Source organism: Mizuhopecten yessoensis, unplaced genomic scaffold (genome assembly GCF_002113885.1).
Source record: "Mizuhopecten yessoensis strain PY_sf001 unplaced genomic scaffold, ASM211388v2 scaffold10711, whole genome shotgun sequence".
Classification (NCBI taxonomy): domain Eukaryota; kingdom Metazoa; phylum Mollusca; class Bivalvia; order Pectinida; family Pectinidae; genus Mizuhopecten; species Mizuhopecten yessoensis.
The window spans coordinates 462992-479317 of NW_018408683.1; positions in this window are offsets into that span (position 1 = coordinate 462992).

Consider the following 16326-nt stretch of genomic DNA (forward strand, 5'->3'; position numbering starts at 1 on the left):
TATTAAATGGAAATTTATTTACTCGATACCAAGGAGTTGCACTCATGATGTCATTTTACAAAATTTTCAGTATAAAATCTATCACAGAATACTATGCACGAATACGCTTCTGTTTAAATTTGATATAAAAGATGATAAAAAATGTACTTTCTGTAATTATGAAGATGAAGATATGCAATTGTATCATCTTTTGTGGCAATGTATTCATGTGTGCACTATTTGGAGAACTTTTTCAGACTTACTATATGTAAAATGTAATATAGAACTTGAAATAAGTACAAAGGACGCCATCTTAGGTTACTCAGGCGAAAACAATAACACATTGCTAAATTTCTGCTCTTTGAAAATAAGACGCTACATATACATCTGCAAATGTAAGTCTAGTATACCATCTAGCTTACAAGGTATACAGATATAAAAAGGTCACGAAGTAACTGAAAAATGGCGCCCATTGGAACAGTTATTTAACTAATTAGAAATTACCTGAAATAAGAAAAAAAGTAATGGTAGTAGGGAACTGTATTGTTTAACAATTACTATTGAAATGATATAAATGATAATGTAATATGTTGTACTGGCTTTGTGTGAACCAAAAGAAAATAAAAAAGATTCATTACAATTTTTTTTTTAGACGTAATCCTAAACCTCCAGAAATACAGTATTGTACATGTTTTACACGTGCTGCCAAAGTCGAGGGCAGATATCGTTTTGTAATGGAATAGTAGTTGTGCATAGGAAATACTTTTTTTCACTTAATACTTTATTATTAGAACAAACACAAAAATATTCTAGCAATATTTATATAAACCAAATAAAATAAGAAATTAGGTGCTTTCAAATTCAGAGAAAAATACACCACAATTGTTTCGATGTAGCTTTTACTTAAAATGTTCATGTATGACATTAATGCCTACTACAATTTTATATCATATTAATTACGAAATAAGGCTAATTACCCTTTGCCTAGCTATTAGCATTTATCAATGATGATAAGGTGTACATATGTATTCAATTGGGTTGTGCTACATCAAATATATACCAGTGTTGTGTGTTACAGCAAACGTATACCAATATTTGGTGCTACAGCAAATTATGTTCAGCTGTACCAGTGTTTGTAGATACAGCAAATATATACCAGTTACTCTACATATATACCAGTGTTTGGTGCTACAGCACATACAATGTACCTATATGTACCAGTGTTTGGTGCTACAGCACATACAATGTACCTATATGTACCAGTGTTTGGTGCTACAGTACATACAATGTACCTATATGTACCAGAGTTTGGTCCTACAGTACATATGTACAAGTGTTAGTTGTAACAGCAACTATATACAAGTATTTGGTATTACAGCACATATATACCAGTTTTTGATGCTACACAATGTACCGATGTTTGGTGCTACATTGTAAAGCATATATATATATAGCAGTATTTGGTGCTAAAAAACATATATCGGTGTTTGGTGCTAAAGCACATATATACCAGCGTTTGGTGCTAAAGCACACATATACCAGTGTTTGATACTACCCATATGTACCAGTGTTTGATACTACACACATATACCTGTGCTTGATACTACACATATGTACCAGTGTTTGGTGCTACCGTACATATATACCAGTGTTTTGTGCAAAAGCACATATGTACCAGTGTTTTGTGCAAAAGCACATATGTACCAGCGTGTGGTGCCACAGTACATATGTACCAGTGTGTAGTGCTACATTACATATATACCAATGTTTTATGCTACAACACATATGTAACAGTGTTTTGTGCTTCATTAGCTAACGAATCCCTTAGCGATTTTAAGCTAAGGTAACTGTTAAGTTAAGGAACGTTAACGAAACCGGGGCCAGCTGATCATGTTCCTGCTTGTCGTGTTGTTAACCTAAACATCAAGAAATGGAATAAAATGTTACCAGTGTTCCTGCTATAGTCAGTCTTAAAACTACATTTTTTTCACTATGTTCAAATATATAACAATCCTCCTCCTAGCTGCGATAACGTAGCTTTCTGACGACGAGAGATTTGTTTATTTATTGCGTCGTCAGAAGCGGCCGCGGTAGAGGAGGCCGAATATTAATATTAGTACTATCATCCTCCTAGACCAAAGCAGATAGCAGATGACAGTGTAACTTTTGCACATCAAAACAAGAACTGAACAACCATTAATGATCATTAATGATTTTGTATGTATCATTCCTATGCTTACTGCTGCACCTGTAAAAATTGTAGCAATTTGCTGAGTAGGATCTTGTACTTCTGGCTTTTTGGTTTGATTTAAACATATTTTATTGCCTTTAAAGTATGATGCTTTCTTCTTCAAAACTCTTGAGCATCTTGATCCCAGGTGCGAACAGTAGAGCTAGTGGATCTTGATCCCATGAGAGAACAACAGAGCTAGTGGGCGTGCCTCGCGTGATCTTTCATTATCACAATAGGCCTCAGTAAAACAATACGAGCATGAACTACCCGCTCCATTACATCCCAATAGTCACAATGTTGCTACAGTTGGCAATAATATCAAATTATCTGCTCGTTCTTCGGGATCGTACAGTCGGCTGTCCACAAAACACGACAATGCTTCTCTAACTGAACGTCTTAAAATGTCTGTAAAATCTGAAATTATCTTACTGATCTGTCCAACTCTCTCGCGAGATCTTTCACTGTCGGAGTCCATTTCATCCTCATCCAGTCTGTGTTTCTTTCAAATGCCTTTCGTGCCACTGTCGCATGGCTCTGCCATAACGCCCGAATCCTGGGTATAAAATGACAGGTTCGAATCACACTCAACTTTTATACAAAATTAAGTCCCTTTGGCCCAAGGATGCTTCAGACTAAATAAGTATAAAATGCCTTTATCCCTACACTAGAAGAATTATTTCAAAAGGTTTACCTCTATTTCCACTATTTGGTCCCACCTCTCTATGGTGGCTTATTTGTGCCCGAAATAACGAAATAACGAAATGGCACAAATAAGCCACCATACTTCTCTGTCCCTATTGGGGCTACGCACATCGTTTATACAAATTGAATGCCCCTTGCCTAATAATGTTCCAGACCGAATTGGGACGAAACCCCTTAACTCCTATGGTAGAATAAAGGTTTACCTCTATTTCCCCTATTGAACCCTGCTCCTCTGCACCCAGGGGATGCAACATCCACTCCTTATACAAATCGATGTCGCCTTGGTCCAAGGATGCTTCAGGCTAAAAAAAGGATAAAATATTTTTATCTCTTCCCTAGAAGATGATTTTAAAAGGTTTAATTCTATAACACCTATTGGGCCCGCTCATCTGCCCCAAGGGGACCACGCCCACCGTTTATACCAATTTGAGTCCCCTTGGCCCAAGGATGTTTCAGACTATATAAGGATAAAATCCCTTTATCCCAATGCTTAAAGAAATGTTCCAAAGGACTAAATTAGAATAAAAACCCTTTATCCCTACGCTAGAAGAAGGATTTTTAAAGGTTAACCTCTATTTCCCCTATTGGGCCCGCGTATTTGCACCCAGAGGGTGCCAAACCCACTCCTTATACAAATTTAAGTCGCCTTGGTCCAAGGATGCTTTAGGCTAAAAAAAGGATAAAATATTTTTATCTCTTCCCTAGAAGAAAGATTTTAAAAGGTTTAACTCTATTACACCTATTGGGTCCGTTCATCTGCCTCAAGGGGACCATGCCCACCATTTATACCAATTTGAGTCTCCTTGGCCCAAGGATGTTTCAGACTATTTAAGGATAAAATCCCTTTATCCCTACGTAAGACATTTGGCCCCATCCCTCTGCCCATAGGGCGGCCACACCCACCGTTTATACAAAATTGAGTGCCCTTTGCCTAAGGATGTTCCAGAACAAATTTGGACGAAATCCCTTTATCCCCATCCACGGTTTTTCGAAATTGAGTTCCCTTGGCCAAATAATGTTTCAAACTAAATTGGGATAAATCCCTTTATCCTAACGCTAGAAGTAGAATTTTAAAAGTTTCATCTCTATTTCCCCTATTTGGCCTATCTTCTCTGCCACTATGTGACACATCCAACGTTTATACAAAATTGAGTGCCCTTTGCCTAAGAATGTTCCAGACCAAATTAGGACAAAATCCCCTAATCCCTATGCTTAAAGAAAAGTTCCAAAGGCCTAATTAGGATAAAATCCCTTTATCCCTACGCTAGAAGAAGGATTTTTAAAGGTAAACCTCTATTACCCCTATTTGGCCCGCTTATTTGCCCCCAGGGGGCCACGCCCACTATTTATACAAATTTGAGTCCCTTGGTCTAAGGAACCCTTTATCCCTACGCTAGAAGAAGGATTTTAAAGGTTAACCTCTATTTCCCCTATTGGGCCCCGCTCCTCTGTCCCCAGGGGGGCCACACCCACCGTTTATACAAAATTGAGCCCCCTTGGCCCAAGGATGCTTCAGACTAAATCAGGATAAAATCCCTTTATCCCTACGCTAGAAGAAGGATTTTTAAAGGTTTTCCTCTTTTCCCCCTTTTGGGCCCGCCGATCGGCCCTCAGGGGGGCCACACCCACCGTTCATACAAAATTGAGTCCCCTTTGCATAAGGCTGTTCCACAACAAATTGGGACGAAATCCCTTTATCCCTATTGTAGAAGAAAGGAAGGGTGTCTATAAGGCCCTTTTTTGGGCCCCAGTATATTCAGATTTTCACCTCCTTATTTTGTTTAAAGATGTCCCATTGCATGACATGCGGAAAAACTAAGGTAAAACTTTGACCGAAAGTGGGTTTCTGGGGGTACCAAAAGGGGTATGGTAAATCACAAATACAGTTTGCTGTTTTCAAAATGAGCTTAAAAACCAAAATAATACCATTTCTGACCATATCTGTTTTTTAAAACATGTATAAATTAGTCAAGCATATGTAACAGAATGAAAACTAACAGAAATTCAATCGTCACTTAAAGATGGTATACATGAAACAGATCTATTAAAAATGTCATGTTCTAACAGTATTTGACGTCATAAGTGAATGAAGTCAAGTTTCATCATAGTAATTTCTTTGTATATTGAAGCATTAGTTCTTTGTAAGGTCAAATCGAATCAATATTGATGTGGATATATAGAGGCATCATTGCCTGCGTCCACTAATATCCTATCAAATCCTATTTAAATTACAAAGATGATTGTATAACGCTACGAAGGAAAACATACTAGAGTAAGATTACCACACGTCGTTATCGATGACTGTTATGCAATCTATCTTCTCATTCCTTGATGAAATAGTTACACCGTGTTTTAATCTTCATATGATACATTAATTAGATTTAGTATTCAGAGTAAAATATGTATATTTTGGTGATTTGTATCTGATTGCGTTTATCAACTCATTCAACAAGTAATATATGCTGTTTTCTTATCCTATATATATCGAGTGTTATTATTGTTTTCTTATCCTAGGTATACCAAGTGTTATTGTTGTTTTCTTATCCTAGGTATCCAAGTGTTATTGTTGTTTTCTTATCCTAGGTATACCAAGTATTATTGTTGTTTTCTTATCCTAGTTATACCAAGTGTTATTGTTGTTTTTACCAAGTGTTACTGTTGTTTTCTTATCCTAGGTATACCAAGTGTTATTATTGTTTTCTTATCCTAGGTATACCAAGTATTATTGTTGTTTTCTTATCCTAGTTATACCAAGTGTTATTGTTGTTTTCTTACCCTAGGTATACCAAGTGTTATTGTTGTTTGCTTATCCTAGTTATGCCAAGTGTTATTGTTGTTTTCTTATCCTAGGCATACCAAGCGTTATTGTTGTTTTCTTATCCTAGGTATCCCAAGTATTATTGTTGTTTTCTTATCCTAGGTATCCCAAGTATTATTGTTGTTTTCTTATCCTAGGTATCCCAAGTATTATTGTTGTTTTCTTATCCTAGATATATCAAGTGTTATTGTTGTTTTTACCAAGTGTTACTGTTGTTTTCTTATCCGAGGTATACCAAGTGTTATTATTGTTTTCTTATCCTAGGTATTCCAAGTATTATTGTTGTTTTCTTATCCAAGGTATATCAAGTGTTATTGTTGTTTTCTTATCCTAGGCATACCAAGCGTTATTGTTGTTTTCTTATCCTAGGTATCTCAAGTGTTATTGTTGTTTTTACCAAGTGTTTTTGTTGTTTTCTTATCCTAGGTATATCAAGTGTTATTGTTGTTTTCTTATCCTAGGCATACCAAGTGTTATTGTTGTTTTCTTATTCTAGGTATACCAAGTGTTATTGTTGTTTGCTTATCCTAGTTATGCCAAGTGTTATTGTTGTTTTCTTATCCGAGGTATACCAAGTGTTATTATTGTTTTCTTATCCTAGGTATACCCAGTGTTATTATTGTTTTCTTATCCTAGGTATACCAAATGTTATTGTTGTTTTCTTATCCTAGTTATACCAAGTGTTATTGTTGTTTTCTTCTCCTAGGGATACCAAGTGTTATTGTTGTTTTTACCAAGTATTATTGTTGTTTTCTTATCCTAGTTATATCAAGTGTTATTGTTGTTTTTACCAAGTGTTACTGTTGTTTTCTTATCCGAGGTATACCAAGTGTTATTGTTGTTTTCTCATCCTAGGTATACCAAGTGTTATTGTTGTTTTCTCATCCTAGGTATACCAAGTGTTATTGTTGTTTTCTCATCCTAGGTATACCAAGTGTTATTGTTGTTTTCCTATCCTAGGTATACCAAATGTTATTGTTGTTTTCTTATCCTAGGTATCCAAGTGTTATTGTTGTTTTCCTATCCTAGGTATACCAAATGTTATTGTTGTTTTCTTATCCTAGTTATATCAAGTGTTATTGTTGTTTTCTTATCCTAGGTATACCAAGTGTTATTGATGGCCCCTCTACCTACACAATTGTTGCTGGCCAATCACTTACACTGGCTTGTAGTGTTTTATTAACACCTTCTCCTACTATTGGGTTCTGGCAGCGCCCAGAAAGTGTTTGAACTACCAATCTTATTATTGATGGAATCAAATATCAGGGATCCACTGTCGACAATCCGTCGTTGACCATCACCAGTGCTAGCAAAGATGACAGCGCATTCTACACATGTTCTGCAACAAACACTGTAGGGACGGGAACTAGTGGGCAAACATCGCTCGTAGTTACAGGAGTTAGGCTATTTCTATATAAAACGATTCTTAATGCCACGCATAGAAGTCTCATTGAACAAGACAGTAGAATAGTAGTATAATCGAACAGAACGGTACCCGGTTAATGAATCTCATTATATTAGAAGTGCTTTGCGTTATAAAGGAATGATATACTTTTTCATATTATTTTTACATGAATCAAGGATACCAATTTAGGTTACAAATCTGATTTAGATAATACCTAAACGTATATCGGATCGATCATAAAAAAAATATTAAGCAGCTTCAAAACCAGACTGAGAACAAAACACCAATCTGTATTTCTTGATCCCGATGTCCACATCACACTCAGCGATCTACCTGATAAGTATTTATTTGTGTCAGTTGATAAAGCATCTCATAACTTAATCCTTGTTTGAAACACTCTTTCTTTTTCTATTTGCTAAAAAAACTAGGTTTGTTTGATAACCAAATACTGATGAATGATAGGAATATGGATGTCGCTTAAAGGACGAGGCATTACTTGAATCTTACCTAGATGTATAAACCGGGTGTCGCCGTTGAATTAGAAAACGCTTACTCATCCGGATCTTTGTTCATATTTAGTCCTATTTTATGCTGATTTTGAGTTCAAATCACGGTTTTGTTGGCACTTCCGTATTATCTCAGTTTTTTTTTTTTTTATATATTTCATCGAAATGTCTGTAGCTGTTATAAAATTTATTAAAAATACATTATTTTTTTTTGTGAATGACTGGTGTTCTTATCTATATCAATCATTTTTAAAGGTTAAAACTAGTGGTATGAAATGTTTCCCTGGCTCACGTCTAAAAGCTTCCCATGTCGAATGAATTTCAATCAGATGATTCTTCATAGTAACACTTCTGCAGGCTTCATAAGAAGAGAAGACTAAATACGACGTATTTGTATATTAATGGTATAATTACTTCTCTATTTTTATTGGTATGTGTTACATAAATGTTTCCCATGTTAACTGTATAATTACTTTATTTTTCATGGTTTAGATTTACCAGATGTAGTCAACCTGTACTGTGTTGTGTCAGCTACGCCGACCCATACCAGCGTCTACTGGCAACGTTTAGACGATGGTGTGGCTACCAATTCAACTATTGATGGAATCAAATACCAGGGATCCACTGTCGTCGACCCGACGTTATCCATCACTAACGTTACCAGCGATGACAGCGCATCATATATCTGTTCCGCTGTACTCGGAGTAGTGGCCAAACAACTCTCCTGAGTAAGTAAGTTCTAAACAACATAAAAAGAATCCAAAACTCTTATTATATAAATTGTTGATTGAAAACAGCTTGATAAATGTAGGTGGTTTGAGGATGACGATAAAATGATGACTTTTGTAAGTATATGGTTTTATTAAGATATGTGTAAACTACATACAGCTGTATATATATATATATATAATAAAAAGTGATTAAATGTCCATGTGAAGGAAGTAAATATAGAAAAAATAAAATTAACGACCGACTAAAAAACTAGCTGCTTTCACCCTTCACAGGGCTCTTCAGGTTTTTACCTGAAGTAAAAAAAAAGTAGTTTTTTACCTAAAAACCTGAAAGTAATGTAAAAGTAGTAAAAAGACGGCACATCCACTACTTTTACTACTAAAAGTAAGTAAAAGTAGTAAAAAAAAAGAGTAGTTTTTTACCTAAAAACCTGAAGAGCCCTGTGAAGGGTGAAAGCAGCTAGTTTTTTAGTCGGTCGTTAATTTTATTTTTTCTATATATATATATATATATATATATTACCAAAACTCCCCTAGTGTTGCACGGCAAGGGTCCAAGGTCTGCTGGGGTGAAAGTTCTAAGCCAGTGTATGGCCAAGGGCTTTGTATGATCAGAACCCCTAGTAGCTTGTGAATATGTTCTCAATAAATGAGGCTGACTTTCATCTAATTCCTTTTTACTCCCCTTGCATCACTGTTTCTGTAACTACCTCTACTATGTAATGGTGCTCTCTCTTTCTCTCTATGTATAGTTTAGTCTGGCTAGGAGAGGACTATAGGCATAGCCTGTTGTCCAATCCTTTTGATTTTTCAATAAAATTGGCTGAAATGAAATGAAACGAAGTAAGTTCTATATATCAAGTTTGGGTACTTTTATGTATCAACACAAAACGCAAGGTATGTGTTAAATAATATGTCTTTCAGAATACTGTAAAGTGATGCAATGCTAATATCGAAATTTGAATACACGTGTCTAATAAAAAAGAGGCTCGAATTCTAGTGAAAACATCAGCGTACTTTAGTTTTATGACTCCAATTTTCTCCGCTGATGGTTCAACCCTCAAAAATACTGTCCGAAGATATACATTTGGTTTCGGGTCACTTTTTTGGGATTAAATATTACTCAAAATTATTGATAGAAAATAACCATGTTTATTGGTTAATTTCTTATTAAGAACACAGTGACTGCGGACCAAACTGTCTACAGTGTGACAGCTGGGTCGACCATCACACTTCATTGTACTGTCTACAGTGTGACAGCTGGGTCGACCATCACACTTCGTTGTACTTCTACAGTGTGACAGCTGGGTCGACCATCAAACTTCATTGTAGTCTACAGTGTGACAGCTGGGTCGCCCATCACACTTCATTGTACTGTCTACAGTGTGACAGCTGAGTCGGCCATCACACTTCATTGTACTGTCTACAGTGTGACAGCTGGATCGACCATCACACTTCATTGTACTGTCTACAGTACGACAGCTGGGTCGCCCATCACACTTCATTGTACTGTCTACAGTGTGACAGCTGTGTCGACCATCACACTTCATTGTACTTTCTACAGTGTGACAGCTGGGTCGGCCATCACACTTCATTGTACTGTCTGCAGTACGTCAGCTGGGTCGCCCATCACACTTCATTGTACTTTCTACAGTGTGACAGCTGGATCGCCCATCACACTTCATTGTAGTCTACAGTGTGACAGCTGAGACGACCATCACACTTCATTGTACTTTCTACAGTGTGACAGCTGGATCGCCCATCACACTTCATTGTTCTGTCTACAGTGTGACAGCTGGATCGCCCATCACACTTCATTGTAGTCTACAGTGTGACAGCTGAGTCGACCATCACACTTCATTGTACTTTCTACAGTGTGACAGCTGGATCGCCCATCACACTTCATTGTAACGTGACGTCGGTTTATAACGTAACGTCTGTGTTCTGGCAGCGGAACGTCAGTGGAATCGGCAATACAGTTACCCCTGACAACACAAGCTACTCGGGGTCCTCTGTGGATGTGCCGTCTTTGACCGTTTTCAGTGCTGACACAGGAGACTCGGGTACCTATACCTGCTATTCCACAAACAGTATTGGAACAGGCAATAACGCAACTATTACTTTGACGGTAATTATGGGTAAGTCTTTCATCCGTTTAAGGTTATCATTTTTTATGTAATTATGATAAGAATGTTTTTTTGCAATAATAAAGAAAATGTTTTTTGTTTCTTTTTCTTTTTCTCTGATACAAACATATCCTTAAATAGAATTAAAATTAAATTGTTTTGGTACTTTAGGGAAATAGCTCTATGTCCAATAACATGAAGACTTGTTTTATTGTGATCAATCTGAATATAAATATAAGCATTATAACTATGCTTGAATATATCAGTCGTGAAATTAACATTGTGATTGCAAAGTTTTGTAACATCTATAATGTAGAGTTTGTATAGTTGTTTTACATAATCATAAATATTTATGTTGAGTAACATACATTGTATTGCATTGTATTGTAACACACATTGTGTGTGATCGGTATTGTAACATACATTGTATTGCATTGTTTTGTAACACACATTGTGTGTGATCAGTTGTGTAACATACATTATATTTATATCGTGTTGTATATGTATTGTGAACTCTCAGAAGAATTCTTGTGCCTGTCATGGTATCGTTTGCTTATATTTTTTATATAAGAATTAAGTGTGTGTATCAGCGAAAAAAAATTTGGTAATGAAATAATTTGGCATCGTTAATTGCAATATCAACTGACATGTATTTTATAGCTGTTCCTGATGTATCTATAAACTAATCCACCTATAGCGGGACCGAAGGGAGCACGTTCACACTCCATTGTTCCGTGTCGTCAGCTGTGACCGTATGAAACCTCAGATTCAGGATCTTACACATGTTTTGCTTTAAATACGATAGGAACTGGACAGAGTACTCAAACCCAACTAATTGTTTCTAAGTGTTACTTCAAAGTTTCCATATTTTGCCATTTCTAGTATACATTTTTTTCACATATCACAAGTAACTGTGAAATAACGCAGACACAATATTTAAAATACTTCCAAGTATGTAATAAATAATTTCATAAAGCTTGTTTTTCTCATTGATGTTCTGTGGATACTTAGTCCTCTTTGTGAGACTTATGGTCAGTCATGGTCAGTTATGGTCAGTCATGGGTTGTCGTTGTCCTAATTCGTGTACCTCACATAAGTAGAAATGTATCAAACCTAGGGCTCTGTTTGACGTTCTAAGAACGTATGTGTACGATGTATTTGATACGCGTTGGTTATTTGTTACAGCCAACGACGGTACTGAGCCGGCTGGCTTAAATACTTTTGCACACGAATGTAAAAGACATTAATCCATGAATTCATATTTAACATTTATGTTATTCTAGTTGAATACTGCTATTATTCGTGTTTCAGGTGTTTCAGATGACACCATCTTTACGGCTGCTGTAGTCTGCGTGACGCTAGTTATACTGCTTACTACTGTATTACTGTGTAAATACTGGAGCTGCTATCGGGTAAGTTATACCATTCCTTAGATTGATCTAGTTTTTGTTGTTTGTTTAAGGTATTCATTGCTGTTGTTTCCTTTAAAACTCATTTGACCTTTTAAACACCATTCCTTATATTACGCTGTTTATATAATTATTTTGTCTGCGTAATGAGGATATCGTACAATGCCTTACTGTTTTACCCCGACCATTGTTCATACCAGTCAATAATTACGATGAAAAATGGAGATTATAATTTGTCTTTGAACAACAATTAATTTGAAAACTGATTTCACACAGAACGTAATTATAAAAGCATAGTACATTCCATTTAATCATGTTCATATTGCTACTTTTATCTACTGATTTTCCATGCAGTTATAACGGCTGTCACATGACTACTGTACATGTAACACCATCAAATATGACTCCAGCAATACTCAACGTTACACTTATGTGGCTATGACGTCACGATCACCATTTCATTTTGAGTATTTTATAGTGATTCATATAAAAGTATATGCATACAATATGGTATAGCATACATGTATGTATTCAATATGGTATAACATACATGTGTGTATTCAATATGGTATAGCCTAATGTGTGTATTCAATATGATATAACATACATTTGTGTATACAATATGGTATAACATACATGTATGTATACAATATGGTATAACATACATATATGTATGTTATACCATATTGAATACACACATGTATATTATACCATATTGAATACATACATGTATGTATAAAATATGGTATAACATACATGCATGTATACAATATGGTATTACATACATGTATGTAATACCATATTGTATACATATATGTAGTTACACAATATTGTATACACACATGTATGCTATACCACATTGTATGCATATACTTTTATATGAATCACTATAAAAGTATATGCATACAATATGGTATAACATACATATATTTATACAATATGGTATAGCATACATGTATGTATAAAATATGGTATAACATACATGTATGTATTCAATATGGTATAAAATACATATATGTATACAATATGGTATAACATAAATGTATGTATTCAATATGGTATAGCCTAATGTGTGTATTCAATATGATATAACAAACATGTGTGTATACAATATGGTATAACATACATGTATGTATACAATATGGTATAACATACATGTATGTATACAATATGGTATAACATACATGTGTGTTTACAATATAGTATAACATTCATGTATGTATTCAATATGGTATAACATACATGTATGTATTTCCTAAATGGATTTTACGTTCGAGTGATTTTGATAAAATATCCGATAAATTAAATTGTAGAATTTTTCATTACCAATATTTTTGTATTCAAATGTAACTATATTGTTGCATTCAAAGCATTATAGCTATAGCCATGCCATTGTGCATAAAACAAAGACTGTAATATAATTCATATTGTGACGTAATTTTTGTGTTTAATTGGAGATCGCCAGTAATGGTGGATCAGACAGCTATATATGTGTATGACATAGGTAAACACAACAGAATCGTGGTCGTGCCTGTATCAATCAGATTATGTACAGTGACTTACATATAATCACGATGTACCGCGTTAAACACAACATAAAGTCTTGTGTTTGTCGATAGAGGTACTAATGCTGTTTTCTGCAGAGTTGATTCTACATTTTATTAGGTGTTGGATAATAGAACGTGAATATAGGAAGACTATAAATGATTATATCCCAGATGCAATGAACCATGAACCATTTCTTCTTAGAAACATAAATGCATTCCGAAATTTGAACTATTCCGGAGTGAAAACGAGAGTGAAGCCGTTCCAAGCTCAGAGGTAAAACGTTAAACATGTTAGACGTGATTGTAAGTCTGTGTACATCTTACCTATACATAAAGATAAATAGTTTGTATGCTATTTTTGTTGTAGTATGCGTTGTATCTTGTTTGTAGTATTAATATATATGTTGAGTATGTACGCATGCTTTTTGTAGCATTAAGTGTGTTGTCCTGGAGAATTTGTGCTGTGTTTGCAGTGTCATGTTTGTACTTTTTCTAGTAACACATGTGGTGTATTTGTAGTGTTTGTAGTAAAATATACCTGTGTTCAGTTTGTAGTAGTATAAACGTTGTTTCTGTAGGGTTTTTTGTTTGTAGTATATATGCTTTGGGTTGTGTAAGTATCACTGTATTTGTTGTGTTTATAGTAATATGTGAATTGTGTTTGAGAAAGTGATAAAAAGACGCAATTGGTGAACTTAGTTCCAAACAAATACCCTTACGCCTCTAACTTCAATCGAGAATGAAGATAAAGTCAACAGGAAAAAGAAAAGAAGAAAAAGAAAAGGAAAGTTGCACCTTCTGACAAAGATGCGGAGAACAGCACTGTCAGTGTAACTGATACAATTGGTGACACGTCTGTGAAAGGAAAAACCTCGCATGGTCAAAGAAGTTTGATCCAAAATTTGCCTCCAATGTCCGTACATATATGTTTAGCTATAAACATAATAATAATAATAATAATAATTGGGGGTTCTTATATACCGTTTTATCACAACCTAGTTCGTAGGTCGTCTCAAAGCGGTTCACAAATTATTATCCCTGATTATAGGGCCTTTGCAACCAGCCAATACCTTTCTCAACTCCCTGGGGAGCATACAGCCGGAGCTGCCATTTCGGCGCTAACATCTAGCATTCAATAATTCTAGCACTGCCCAACTACGTACTCATTTACAGCTGAGTAGACTGGAACAAGCGGAGTAAAGTATATTGCTGAAATATACAACACAGTACCGTGCCGTGACTCGAACACGCAACCATTTGGTCACGAACCCGGCGTCCTACCATTAGACTACCGTACCTCCATATCCTTCAATATTTATCCGTCAATAAAACAAGATCGGAAGGTGGTATTTTGTGGTCGTCAGTCTAGTGCGTTCGTGACATACCAAGTCATTGTAGACAACACTATGCCTAGTGAATTATTTCGACAGTAAAAATGTTCTGTAATATCACTTTCGGGGAACGTTTGAGTATGTACTTTATAATGATACGGACACAAAAGTTACAGTTCCAAATACTGTTCAAGTTACTTAAGCAATATGATATTCTCACACTTTAGGAATCCTGCTGCCAATTCGGAGTACAATCATATTTGTAGATAGTTGTTTCATTATTTTTATGATTATATTATGTAAATGAATGTAACGATTTGAATATATACGCACGATTTACTGGCAGATATATAGAGAATTGGACATGTTTGTATACAATTATATCCTTTTAATGACGTCGATACATGTTTTTATTAACCCGAGGTAAAATATCAACCTAGGACGAATTTTCTGAGGTTGATAAACACATGTATCAACCTTATCAAAAGGCTATAATAGTTTTATTATTAGTGTTTTTCTAATATTTAAAATTAAATGTATACTGATGTAACTGCAATAAACACACTGTAATCATTGTGACATTTTTCAATTGGAAGCCGTACAAAATCAAAATGTACTAGTACATACACATCTGAAATATTTCAAAATTTCAATCTAGAACTTTCGCAATTTCAGAGTTATAATTTATCTTTTTTGTAATTGATTACAGAATGTTTGACATTGTTAAAGGTAAAGGGGAGGCAATTCAAACATTTTGATCTATTTAAAGAAAAAAACTAAGTCAACCAGGTTTTTTTAACCAGCTCATTTTTAACAGCCGTCAATATAGTTTTTTTTTATCGTAATCACATGACACAATTCTAGGCAACAGGTGGAATGAAAATATCAATTAAATTTTTGTGAATTACTCGATAGCTGTAACAATTAACCAGGCATGACAATAGCTTGTAATGCTATCAAGTCGGCCCAAACTATAAGAACTCGTTTACAATAGAGAAATATTTGGTCTGCGTATTTCACCTTGTTTCCAAAGTTGTCGGGATACAATCTCGCATCTCTGACCTTCAAAGTTGGTCAGGATAATGTAATTTTAACTATTATATAAATGTATCATTTTTTAAAATATTGCAACATTATAAGTAAGTCGTTGTCATTTTTCTTAAACAGGCTTAGGTATGCTATTCTAGCTAGCTGATAATCAATATTACATATCAACTTCTGTTATAGATAACGTCGCACCTCGACCTTCAAAGGGCCTGTTTCCAGTAATGTTAATTCTTCATAGGAGCCTGCCTCCGTATAATTTCTTATCTAGCTCAACTACTGTTTTTTTCTTTTCCGAAGAATAATTTTACACCTTTCCGACACCCAGATTTCATAATTTCAGTGAAAATGTATTTTTATAAAGTTGTCAATTTCAGCATCAAAGACATAAGTTCGTAAATAAAAGAAGGTTATCTCGAAATTGTAATTCGCAACATAGTATAAATTTCTTTTGATAAATATTTCCAAAACATCGTGTTTATTCATAAAACATAA